The sequence below is a fragment of the Bufo gargarizans genome, chromosome 8 (genome assembly GCF_014858855.1).
Source record: "Bufo gargarizans isolate SCDJY-AF-19 chromosome 8, ASM1485885v1, whole genome shotgun sequence".
Classification (NCBI taxonomy): Eukaryota; Metazoa; Chordata; class Amphibia; order Anura; family Bufonidae; genus Bufo; species Bufo gargarizans.
Genome location: NC_058087.1, coordinates 13,605,629 through 13,619,572, shown reverse-complemented (window position 1 = coordinate 13,619,572; position 13,944 = coordinate 13,605,629). Strand labels below are relative to the sequence as shown.

The 13,944-nt window shown below is 43.1% G+C and overlaps 1 long non-coding RNA gene across 1 annotated transcript in view; it reads left to right on the top strand.

The window, feature by feature from the left end:
• Positions 1-850: 850 nt before the first annotated feature.
• The window catches only part of LOC122944916, a 61,899-nt gene continuing 48,805 nt past the window's right edge, over positions 851-13,944 (top strand). Inside the window, exon 1 of the long non-coding RNA XR_006391070.1 lies at positions 851-1,061. This is a non-coding gene — a long non-coding RNA (uncharacterized LOC122944916). The remainder of the gene's footprint in view (positions 1,062-13,944) is intronic.

Genomic DNA, 13,944 nt, shown 5'->3' with positions numbered 1-13,944 from the left:
CTAACTCAGGTATACATGCCTAGCTCTAATAAACTAGCAAATAAAAATAAAAATGATAGTTACCCTTTAACACATACAGAAACACTTTGTCACCTCCACGACAGTCGTAATTCTTTAAATCGTAATTCTTTAAATTTGTAGCAATAAACTACCGTATGTTTTTCCTGCAGCCAAGAAGAGAAATAATTGACTTAGCAATCTGGAGTTTATTTGTTACATGCCTGCAATGTGGGAACAAGGTTTACATAAATAGCTTTCCAACATGTGAATGTGAAGTGCTAATTGCACGGAATAAATGTACCTTCTTGATAAGCACCACATACGGTGGACGCACGATACTAAGGAAACACGCTAAGTAGCAGAGAAAAGAAATCAAACACTTTACCTGGTGTCAAACCCATAAGAGAGAGCAGATTTCTAGGAGAATGATTGAGTTTAGTAAATAGAGGGGCATCCATAAATGTAACAGATGGTGGATATGGAGCAAAAATAAATAAATCATAATTTAATAAGTGAAATCTTTAGCATCCCATATGTCTTAAGATTTTCTCCCCCAGCATTTTTGGCCTCGTTATAGTTTACGAGGCATATTTGCCTTATAGGCTGGGAAACAGTGCATGCTTGTGATTATGGGCATTGTGTAAAAAGCTTTCTTGAGAATGAACTCTGATGAATAATTATATTTTTCAGATTTATTCTGAGATAGCAGAGATTGAAAGGCTCAGGACAGCACCACCCAACTGTAATGAAAGAATTTTAAGGACCTTAGAGGGAGCTGACTCTTGGCCTCGGCACAATATTAACTGTCTTTCAATGGAATGGTTTAATAGAATGTAGTTTAAAGCTTTTTGACCGGGATTTAGTGTCACTTGTACTGGAACGTTCAGTTCTCATCGCAAGGCGACAGAATGATGCCGATACAATGTATCTAGGATTACTGAGCAGCACGGTGCATTGGGAAGCTAGGATGAAGCAGTCATGGAGGTGGCTGCGGAGATTTGCTCTTGAAATCCTTCGGATGACATTGCAATTGACTAAATCCGGCAAAATAGTCCAGACCGGTGAGTTAGAGATGTTGTTTAAATGCTCAAACAAAGCACATTAGGTGTTAAAAAGGTTGTAGACAATCAGAAAAGACCTGGGTGCCTTTATCCAGAAACGGCACCACTTCTTTTATCTTGTATAGGTCAATAGGGGCCAGGTTGCAATACCACAAACAACCTGTGGACAGGGGTGGTGCATTTGTTCTAATTCTGGGCAGCCCCTTGCCGGAATTACCAGATATTTACAACACACACCTAGGGTGTATTCACAATATTGTATTCTTGGTTTGTGTATTTTTTTGAGGGAATGGTGTGCAGCAGTGGGTCAGGGGGAAGCTATACTTAACATAAAGCGCTCAATGGGGCAGATTCGCTAATGAAAATGTGTCAGAATTCTGGCTCATACGTGCTCCAGCCCGCAGGGGGGTAGATGTGGTTCTCATTAACTCTTTCTGCAATACCCAGGCTGCGTAACTTAGATCCGGATGGCCAGATCCACAGCAGTAAAGTCTTTTGCCATAAACGAGCGAATACAGCATGGTCTTGATGGTTCTCAACCTTCCATACAAAGTATGTATTCTTTCTCTCAGGGATAGTCTTTCAGTTTAGCTGTTCTGTCAGTTTTCAGTCTGAAGGATGAAGGTTCCCTGGCCAGGCTTCTGTTTAGGCCTACATTTCAGGAGCCCTCAGATACACGTCTTTCTTCTGCGCCTGTTTAGCAAAGATTCACCAACCAGGGGGGGGAACCAGTCCATCACCCAGGGAACTGCCAATTGCTGCCCATAGACGACCACTAGAGATACATAGTGTACAAAATAACGAAAACACATTATCATAAGAGTGCTTAGGTAACAAATCACAACATTTAACTCTTAGGACTCTTGCACACAAACGTTTTTTTTTTCCGTTTATGTTCCGTTTTTTGCATTCCATATATGGAACCATTCATTTTAATGGATCCGCAAAAAAAGGAAGGTACTCCGTATGCCTTCCGTTTCCGTATTTCCGTTTTTCCATTCCGTTCAAAGATAGAACATGTCCTATTATTTTCCGCATAACGGACAAGCATAGTACTGTTCTATCAGGAGCCAGATGTTCCGTTCCGCAAAAAACTGAATGCACGCGGATATGATCAGTATTTTTTGCAGATCCGTTTTTTGCGGACTGCAAAATACTGAAAAAGCCATACAGTCATGTGCAAGAGGCCTTAAGCAGTGATTTTCTGGGTCACTACAATGCCATGAGTCACATTTACTGTCTTAGACACTTTTCCCACATTGCTTGGCAGGCTGGAATGGTTTAGTGAGAATGGGGCATAGCTTTGCAGAAAGGGACATTGCTTATTGTGTGCTCCAAAATTGCAGCAGAAGTTTGATACTAAATTCTGTCACAATGAAGAATAATTAATAATTAGTATGAATTTACACTAGACAATCTAAAGATGCATCTCATCTATCATCCAGCATCAGCCACAGTGATGAATTTTTTGCATCTTTAGACTGTCTATACTAAGGGGGTAATGCATTGGTGATATTTGAAATCACTTTTTTGAGGGTCTACTTTCTTTTGAGTTTATTTTTGCTGCAAAGTTACCAAATGTGGTATGCCATTTGTTCAATTTGTCACCTGAATAAGTGATTTTCAGTCTAAAGTTTACTGTTGTTTATTACAAAGGTGCCTACCCCCAGGGGACTGGTGCATACAATATTTAAGCCTTTTTTGTGATTTTACAAACTTGCTAATTATAAGTCTGGCGAAAAATATAACTCTACCCACAAAATGCAGGATATGGCACAAGCCACATAAAAAATGTGGTAAAAGCTTCCTAAAGTTGTTGAAAAGCCTACCCCACCAACAAAATAACCAAAATGACTCAATTATTCTGGTACAAAGCCTTTCATACGTTGCCTCCCTAAGTTTGTACTGTCTATTTCTGCCCCAATTTCTTTTTGTGGGGTTTATTATATCTGATGTCTAATCCATACCCCAAATTGAACTGTACTGTCTCCAGGGCAGGTTTCTTTTAAGATCTGGAACCATATAAACAAACTCACCTCTGTGTATAGCTGTAACGTGGCAAAAGTTCATGCGTTCTTGTAAATGACAAATGCGTCAATTGCACTTTGAGTGTCAGAACTAAACAGAATATATTGTAAAAGTCAAAGCATACAATACACATATACAGTATAATTTACATAAAAAAGCTTGTTGAAGTAAATTTTAATACATCTTACATCATAAAAATATAGTACACTTAAAATATATATCATATATAAAAAAAATTTTGTAATAAAAATTTCTAATCCTGCACTACCCCTATAATAATTTGGCCTACTCTTGTTTTGCCGATGAAGCCATTTGACAGCTATAATTATTAAACTTGTAAACTTTTGCTGTAAAATGGAGTTGCTAAAGTTGCTTCAGGCAAGTTTCCCTGTTAAATAATACATGTCCCAAAAGAGGCGATAGCCAATGCTATCAAGCTTGGAGGACTTGCTCAACATTCGAGAGGCAGCTTAATCAAAGCAATGGTGGGTGCTAGTTGTCACAGGCTGAACTTTTCTGAAGGCAGATGCTTTTTCATCCCTTGTCAGTGGAGGAGGGTTTCATCACTCAGACTATAATATACGATTGGAAAATGAAAATGTATAAGATGCCTGTCAGGCTGACAATGGAAAATAGGACTTCTCCGCAGAGTACAAATGTTACGGAAGGTAAAAAACAGGCAGTAAACAATGGTTATGAGGCAGAAAAACAAATCTGTCAAATATCACATTGGTAACTAATACAGATTCACAAATGTAGACATAACAATGCTGGCAATACATACTGTGCAATATGGAATATTGTTTAATGTATTTAAACTACATCTGTCTTGTCTTTTATCTGAGGGCATAGAATGATAAAGGAGGAGACGCTGAACTTGAGAATATATAGCTTTCTGTAATTTGATTTAGTATGTTCTTGTAAACAGCTGTATAAATGCTGGCAGGATGCGTAGAGAAACCTGTGAGTCCTGCCTTTCCCACCCACACATAGAGAAAGCCTGTGAGTCCTCTTCCGTCCACACATAGAGAAAGCGTGTGAGTCCTCTTCCATCCACACCTAGAGAAAGCCTGTGAGTCCTGATTCCCCTGATCACACATAGAGAAAGCCTGTGAGTCCTGCTTCCGCTGCCCACACCTAGAGAAAGCCTGTGAGTCCTGATTCCCCTGCTCACACATACAGGAAGCCTGTGAGTCCTCTTCCATCTACACATAGATAAAGCCTGTGAGTCCTGATTCCCCTGCTCACACATACAGGAAGCCTGTGAGTCCTCTTCCATCTACACATAGATAAAGCCTGTGAGTCTAGTTTCCTCCGCTCACACTGGGCTGCAGGATTTTCCCACCTGCAGGTACTGTGTTGTGGCAGCAGTGGTTGCCATGTGTTGCTGCACCAAATTAGAGTAGGGACCCACTCGTGAGAGAACACCTTGACGTGGTGAGTGTGTCTATACATTTTGATTGAAACATATACTAAGTGCCTTAATGAATATGTTTATAAATTATGCTAAGAAGCAGAAGATCCATGCATGACATGTGGATGTGTGATCCATGTCTTTTTTCAATGCAGATGGCTGCACATAGAAAAAGCCTGTGAGTCCTCTTCCACACATAGAGAAAGCCTGTGAGTCTTGCTTCCCCTGCTCACACATAGAGGAAGCCTCTGAGTCCTCTTCCATCCACACATAGATAAAGCCCATGAGTCTTGTTTCCTGCGCTCCTACTGGGATGCAGGATTTTGCCGCCTGCAGGTATTGTGTTGCGGCAGTGGTGGTTGCCATGTGTTGCTGCACCAAATAAGAATAGGGACCCACTCGTGAGAGAACACCTTGATGTGGTGAGTGTGTCTATGCATTTTGATCAAAACATATACTAGGTGCCTCAATGGAGATGTTTATAAATTATGCTAAGAAGCAGAAGATTCATGCATGGCATGTGGATGTGTGATCCATGTCTTTTTTACTGCAGATGGCTACAAATAGAGAAAGCCTGTGATTTCTGTTTCCTCTACCCAAACATAGAGAAAGGCTGTGAGTCCTCTTCCACCCACACATAGATAAAACCTGTAAGTCCTGCTTTTTACACATTCAGAGAAAGCCTGTGACTTCTGCTTCTTCCACACACGGAGAAAGACTGACTTCTGTTTCCTCCACACATATATAGAGAAAGCCTGTGAGTCCTGCTTTCCTCGCTCACACATAGAGAAAACCTGTAAATCATGTTTACCCTCCCACACATAGAGTGTAACAGTACCATATGGATGTACAATGAATTATTCTTGCCCCTATCTTCTAAACCAGAGATGCTCAATCGGTGGCCCTCCAGCTGTTGTAAAACTACAACTCCCATCATTCTCGGCTGTAGGCTGAGAGCTGTAGGCTTATCGGGCATGATTGGAGTTGTAGTTTAGCAACAGCTGGATGGACACAGGTTGGGCATCCCTGTTCTAAACAAATACCTAGATATGTTCCTTCATCCCATGTCCTCCCTACTTGTCCAATCAACAGCACAGAGAGATTTAAAGGCAGATCATTATTTTTCCATCCTCCTAAATAGTGGCCTTGAATATCTTAAATGCCATCTAAACAGGCCCAAAATTATGTATTAAGTTTTAAGGAATCCTGTCATGTTGGACATGCAGTCCAATATGCAGGCAGCTACTTATGTAGCTGGAAGTGTGAAGCTGACTGATCTTGTATGTAGTCATGGTGAAACAAGTGTAAATTGTAATTAGACTGATTTTAAACACAGCAGCCTGCCCCCTTAACAGTGACCTCTACAGCACCCGCCCCTTAACACTGACCAAAGGTTACAGTCCCCTTAACTGTGACCTCCACCATTTCAAGCCATCCTAACAGAGACCTCCACAGCGACTGCTCTTTTAACAGTGACTGCTACAGTACCCCGCAGCCTTAACAGTGACCTCACAGTACCCTGCTGCCCCTTTAATAGTGGCCTCCACAGTCCCCTCCTCTCTTTACAGTGACCTCCACAGTGCCTGCCCCTTTAACATTGACCTCCACAGCGGCCTGCCCCCTTAACAGTAACATCCGCAGCGCCCTCCCCTTTAACAATGACCTCCACAGCATCCGGCCCTTTATTAGTGACCTTCACAGTACCCCCACAGTACCCCATCTCCTTAACAGTGATTTACGCAATAACCCGCCTCCTTAACAGTGACCTCCACTGTTAAGTTTCCTTAAAATTTGACCTCCACAACACCCTGCCCCCTTAACAGTAACCTCTACAGCACCCCGCCCCTTAACACTGACCTCCATAGCAGTCCCCTTAACTGTGACCTCCACCATTCCCTGCCCCCTTAACAGAGACCTCCACAGCACCCGCTCCTTTAACAGTGACCTCCACAGCATCCTGCCCCCTTAACAGTGACCTCCACAGTGACCCTCCCCTTTAATAGTGACCTCCACAGCGGCCGCCCCTTTATTAGTGACCTCCACAGTACCCCGTCTCCTTAACAGAGATTTCCACAACACCGCGCCCCCTTAACAGTGGCCCTTACAGCAATCTGCCCCTTAACACTGACCTTCATAGCAGACCGTCCCCTTAATTGTGACCTCCACAGCAGCCTGCCCCTAGGGTGGCCAGAGGTCCGGTTTTAAGCAGGACAGTCCGGCTTTCAGACTCCCTGTCCTCCATCCAGCGCAGGGCCTGGACGGACACAGGGATGTCCTTTTGAACAGCTCACTCTCAGACAGCAGCACTGTGCTGTATGAGCGTGAGCTGCAGGGAGAAATTCGCCCTCCCTCCCACCCCTGCAGCTGACAGAAGTTGATTTTTACCTTCATTTTTTCAATCCCCGTCGGCTGTGGAGTGGGAGGGGGCGTGGCCTCACCGGGTCAGTGGCATGTCTGAGAGGGACCTGGCGGCGGGGTTTTTAATTCCGTCTTTTGAGGATGGCCTGAATGGCCACCCTACCTGCCCCCTGAACTGTGACCTCTACAGCACTTCCCTCCCTTAACAGTGTCATCCACAGCACTCTGCCTCTTTAAAGGAAATCTGTCACCAGGATAATTGCTATTGAAGTTAAGCCATGGCCTAATAGCACTTAGCACCTTATTTCCAGATGTGCCTTTGTTTTAGCAATAGATGTTTTCTATCTTCTGAAAATCCAGTTTATTTGGTATGCAAATGATCCAGTAAGGTGCCCAGAGGGCGTCACTCTTTCTGGAAGGAGCCCAGGCACGCCTCCTGCTAGTGCCCAAGCCCACCCTCATGCTGGGAGCAGGGAAAAGTAGGGCAGAGTTATGGCTTCAATGTGATGTTTGAGGGGTGGGTGGGCACATTGTGGTAGGAGGCGTGCCTGGACTCCTTCCTGCAAGAGTGACGCCCTCTGGGCACCTTACTGGCTCATTTGCATATCAAATAAACTGGATTTTCAGAAGATAAAAAACATCTATTGCTGGAACAAATCTGGCACATCTGGAAATAAGGTGCTCAGTGCTATTAGGCCATGGCTTTACTTCAATAGCGATTATCCTGGTGACAGATTTCCTTTAAAGCTCACCTACAGCAGTGAAGAAAAATGACTGGTTGTTATGGAAACCTGGTGTAAAACTGTGTGTATGTGGAGACTAAGGGCCTGCGAGCTTCTATTGGCTGAGTAGGGTCATGCGGCCATGCTTCTATTGGCTAATGCATTTTCTTGGGAATATCTCGAGAACGGTACATCCTAGAGAGATGAGACCTGCTCTAAAACCTTCCCGGACACCTGATGTACCTGTGTGCCAAATTTCGTGATTGTAAATGCGACGGTGCGGATTCCTATAGCGGACATACGTACACACACATACATACACTCAGCTTTATATAAAAGTATATAAAGAGATAACTGTCAATCACTGAATATGACGACCCACTAGACTCCTAAGCCAGATAAAAGCATGAAAAACAACAAAACAAGTTATGTTGATTATTTTCCCACAAAACTATTTATGAATATGCTCAGCAACTCTTGCTTTGTAACAAAGAAATACATGGGTTTTCTAGCTTTTACTAACTGAAGGTCTATACTCAGGATAGGCCATCACTAGGTGATTGCCAGATATTTGAAGAGGTCTGACACCCCATACCCCCACCTGATGAAGGAGTTACACCCATACAGCTGATCTGCGGTGGGGTGGGGTGCAGACCCCTGCCGATCACCTAGTGATGGTCTATCCTGAGGAGTAAAAGCTCGGCAACCCTTTAAATCATAACATTTAGCTTGCTGGCAGTCACCACTAACAGGACTGCAGGAACTTAGGGGGAGATTTATCAAGCTGGTGTAACATACAACCAATCAGATTCCACCTTTCATTTTTGAAAAGAGCTGTGAAAAAAAGAAAGGTGGAATCTGATTGGTTGCTATGGCCAACTAAGCCAGTCCTACTTTACACCAGTTTGATAAATCTCTCCTTTAGTGTATACTGATTTATATATTGAATACAAAAATAAATGTCCAGGTAGTAAGGTACTAAGCTCCCTCTAGTGGTGGCAACAGGTGGCAAGAATAGCAGCTCAAAATAATAGTAGCAAAGCAGTAGTATACGGGTAATTCTAAAATAACTCAAGAACCGCAAACAAATATTATATTGTATTGCAGAATACATAGGCTGTGTCTAGTATTGTCATCCCCATACAAGTCAATGGACCTAGGTTGCAATACCAGACAAACAAGTCGACCATTTTTTTCTAATCCTGAAAAATCCCTTTAATAAAAGCCTCAGAAAGACATAGGCCCTGATTTATCAAACTGGTTTTGTCTTTATTTTGGATTAAATTGTAACTTTTCTGTTGTTTTACTTCTAAAACAAACCTATCAATAGTCCAAAGTTATTTTTTTTGCACCTGCTAAGTCAATATCAGAAATTCATCTATTTTGTGGGTGCAAGTTGGTTTTTGGCCTTATGTATCAATGGGAAAATTGGAAAAGTCCTCAAAAATTGTCTCAACTGCATTCCACTGCCAACCTGATGTAGCTGTAGCAGATGAAAATAAGTCAGACTGTGATAGTTTGCTTGTTTTGTGCAACACTTTCATAAATTTGGTTCATAGAATGTTAACTTCACACACATAGTCAAATGTAAAGTAAGAGTACAAATCGGGCAGCACAGTGGCTCAGTGGTTAGCACTGTTGCCTTGCAGCGCTGGGGTCCTGGGTTTGAATCCAACCAACGATGACATCTGCATGGAGTTTGTGGGTTTCCTCTCACATTCCAAAGACATACTGATAGGGACCTTAGATTGTGAGCCCCATTAGGGACAGCCTGATGCAAAAGTCTGTAAAGCGCTGCAGAATATGTCAGTGGTATAATAAATAAATAGACTTGTCCCTGTTGATAAATTAGGAGCATCCAGTTTTGCTTCTAGTAGCATGGGGAGAATGCCAATGTGCCTTTATTCCATTTTACCGTTAATCCTCACCACAGCTATTAAGGTTCCCACCTGACAAATTACTTCTAGCAAATCTTTTTTTCTTCTCATAAACTAGAAGAATCTGGACAAAATGGTTCCAGTTACACAACATTTCAAGCACTTAAGAACAAATAGCTGTAAAATTTTATTTGTAAGAGACATAAAAGATACATAGGGAAGAAACAGTAACCATTCTCAGCGAGAGGAAGCAAGCACTTAGAAGAAAAGTTATAAAAGCTTCTCAAAGCAACGGGAGGGTGAATGTCCTCAGTGAAATATTTAAAGGGAACCTGTCACCGGGATTTTGTGCCTAGAGCTGAGGACATGGGTTGGTAGATGGCCACTAGCACATCCGCAATATCCAATCCCCATAGCTCTGTGTGCTTTTATTGTGAAAAAAAAAACCCGATTAGATACATATGCAAATGAACCGGAGATGTGTCCTGTACGTGAGATGAGTCAGGGACAGGACTCCTCTCAGGTTAATTTGCATATGTATAAAATCAGTTTTTTTACACAATAAAAGCACACAGAGCTATGGGGACTGGGTATTGCGGATGTGCTTGCGGCCATCTACCAACCCATGTCCTCAGCTCTAGGCACAAAATCCCGGTGACAGGTTCCCTTTAAAGGGAGTCTTTCACCAAATATAACCATTACAGACTACTTAGATCAGGTTCTCCATTACTTTCCCCAGATTACTATGTGCACTATGCAGCCCTGCAGGGTGAGGCGAATGGTGAGGTCACGGGGTAGTTACTAACCGAGGGTGTTTATGGTACTCACAGTTTTTATATACCCTGGGCAGGCGTACAGCAGTGATGGAGAGGCTGACACATGGATCCTCTGGGGCACTCTCTATGTATAGGGACCAGGCCGGGCGGTAGGTGAGGTGCCCTGGGTGTTGCAGGTTTAATGTGCCGGTTGCAAGATCCCTTTAAGTTTGTGACGCCAGTGCCGGTAATGGTGGCACACCGATTTATTGTAGTAATAATTGAGGAACACAAGTTGCGGTGAACTTCCTTTTACTGAAACAGTTCAACTATTTACAGTCTTTAGTTGGTTCCACATGTAAAAGAGTGTAACAGGCAGGCTTTATATAAATGGCAGGCAAAGTCCTTGCAAGATACTCAGAGGGAATAACACTTACAGATCAGGCTGTATTTTTCCTCAGTTCCTGTCTGGCTTTCTCCCGGGTGGGGAAACCTTCCTCTTGTATATGTCTCCTTGCTGTAGAATATCCTTCTGCCCTTCAGCTCTCTGTTTGGCTGGGATAAACTTGGCTCTGCACTGTACTTTCATAGAAACTTCAGGAGGCAAACTCTTCCCCTGGATGCAACTTCTGAGCTTCTCTTGCTCAGGAAACTCAGGCAGGCTAGACTGCACTAACTAGCCTCCTGGACTATACTGCTCTGACCCTTTCCTGTCTGGGCCTAACTATATATATACTAGGGGTTCCTAGCTCCCTCTACTGTCTAGAAGGAGGAACTACCCCTAACAGGCCTGATACAGGAGATAACAGGAAATACACATGAAAACATCATATAAAATACAATGACCATGTTACCATATGGTAATTAGGTTCTGAAGGTGCCCAGGGGTGGCATTCATGTGGCCGGTGCCCAGGCCCCTCTGCGCTTTGCTTACCAAACCCTTCCTCTTTCACCCCTCTGGCCCGCCCTTGTTTAATCTGATTACCTCCTCCGTCTGAAATCCTGTGCCACCGCCGGCTGGATCGGGTTGCGCAGGCCGGCGCATGCGCATTGAAAGTCCCTGTTCCTCTGCCCATAATGGGCAATGCAGTGCGCACACGCCGGGAATGTGTGACGCGGCGAGGGAGCAGGATTTCAACAAATTGGCGATGGACTGCAATATGAAAGGTACCATAGTAATCTGGGGAAAGTAATGGAGAACCTGATCTGAGTCGTCTGCAATGGTCATATTTGGTGAAAGACTCCCTTTATTCACAATTTTTTCCTTGGACCATTTAATTATATATTACTATACATGGATTAATACATGATTATCCAGTATAAGGTGTAAATTGAGGCTACTGGGCCTAATCCCAATTCTCTTCTAGGGTCCCCCATCTATGAGGTAGTTAGTGTACCTTTATGTAATTTTCAGCGGGTGCATTGTTAACAGAAAGAATAAGACAATGTTAAAAAATAACGAAGGATTCTGCACTGATCGGCCACTGCTCTCATTCCAACCTGCACTGGTGCCCACTCCATTGTGATTGCCACTCATCTTTACATAAACCCTAGGATATATATGTGTCCTTCCTTGTAACAGCTGACTGTAAGCATGAACATACAGAGATGATACAGAGATAATACTGCAGGGTTGAAGAGGACCTTTCACCTCTCCTGACATTCCTGTTTTAATAGCTTCATGCATTCCCCATATAATAACAATTCTGGAGAATCTATTCTTATGGCTCTATGTTGTATCATTCCTTTTATTTCTACTAGAAGTTGTGAATGAATTGCTAGCAGTCTGCAGTAAGGGTACAGAGGGGGAGGTAACCAGTTGGGGGGGGTGTAACTGCACAATCTCACTCTATCCAATCAGTGCTGCCATTGTCAGACTGTGCAGGTACAAACCCCTAACTGGTTACCTCCCCTCTGTACCCTTACTGCAGACTGCTAGCAATTCATTCATAATTCACTACTTCTAGTAGAAATAATAAAGGAATGGCACAACATAGAGCCATAATAGATGCTCCAGAATTGTTATTACATGGGGAATGCATGAAGCTATAAAAACAGGCCTGTCAGGAGAGGTGAAAGGTCATCTTTAATGTAGGGGGAAAAAAATAGTTTGATATACAAAATAAGGACTGTTACTTATATCCAATGGTTGCCTCTTTGAATAGGACTCTATTCTAAATTTGGTGCAGCGCTGCATGCGACCACCAATGCAGCAGCAACGCACCAGCAGGCAGCAGGACCCAGCAGTCAAACAGCGCCCCCGCTATCTGGCAAAGGCACCCTTACACTGGGCCCCACCAACCCACCAGCACAGCACCAAAGGAACAATGGCCGCCATGCCAATGATTATACTTTATAATACTGGGGTTGGGGGGGCACATTGCACCACCAATAAATATAATAAACATTAATTTAATTTAAGTGTAAGCAGCGGGTGCCGACAGCGGTATCACATATCCGGCATCCGCCCTCTATGACATGGTGCTGCGATCCCCGGTTATTAACCCCTCAGGTGCGGCTGCCTACACTTAAATTAATGTGTTAATTATATTCATTGGTGGCACAGTGGCCACAGTCCCTCCCCGCTACTAGTCAATTGGTGGCAGAGGCAGCAGCGGCACAGGGGGGAGGGACTGCCTCGTTCTCCCCTGTGCTGCTGAGGAGAACATGGCGTGGTCTGAGAGCAGCACGCTCCATGATCTCAAACAGATACTAGGCTGCGCAGCCGTAGTATCGTTAAAGTAAGACCGGGTATGCTCTTCAGTGGCAGATCTGAGCGCGGTCTACTCGCAATTGGCGACAAGACTAAAATGTACTGTCGCCATCTGCAAATTTTAAGGCGCATTGGCGACCGTGTTGGTCTCCATCTGAAGCGTACCTTTTTTTTTTGCATGTGGGTCCCAAGCTTGAGGAACAGCCTAGGGCCTTTGCACTACTTAATGCACCCCTGGCTATATCATTAGATAATGAAAATATTATTTAAAAATTGCTGCTGTATCTGGAAAGATTTACATGTAAGTCATTGTTTGGTTCATAAGACGAGCTTCTTATAATGAAGCATCATGAGGGCTCAAAACGAATCTTCCCTCAGCATGGGTTAAGTATTAAAGTAGCAGTGCTCTAATTAAATAAATTTGATGTGGCAAATTAATGTAGTGTAAAGTAATACAGACTGATAACTTCAGAGTACTTCACAGTCCAGTCTTATTTTTCATTTATAGAGCACTTCATTAAGAGCATTATCCATGGCCTATTTTCATTCAGAGCACATCAAATGCACCCAAAGCATGCTCAATCCATTTACTTATTTTATTTATTACTTAGCTTCATTTTTTTTCTCCATGTCCCAATATTTAGAAGGGAACATTTTCATTCTAATCATCTTTTTTTTCATTTCTGCAGAGCGTCTCCATTCGAAATTTGAAAGTTAGGGTACTTTCACACTTGCGTTATGAGGATCCGGAAATCCGTGCACAAACGGATAGCATTTGTAGACGGATCCGGATGCGGATCACATTTTGTTCACATTTTGTCACATTTTTAAAGGTCTCCGCATGCACAGACCGGGAAACCAGATCCGTTTTGCCGGAACACTTGTCATTAATGCATTTCAATGGAAAATAATGCCGGCATTCTGGCAATTGTTCCGGAATTTGGGCCGGAGAAAATACCGCAGAATGCGGTATTCATACAGTGGTGGTATATCGCTAGATAAGATAGCCATCACTT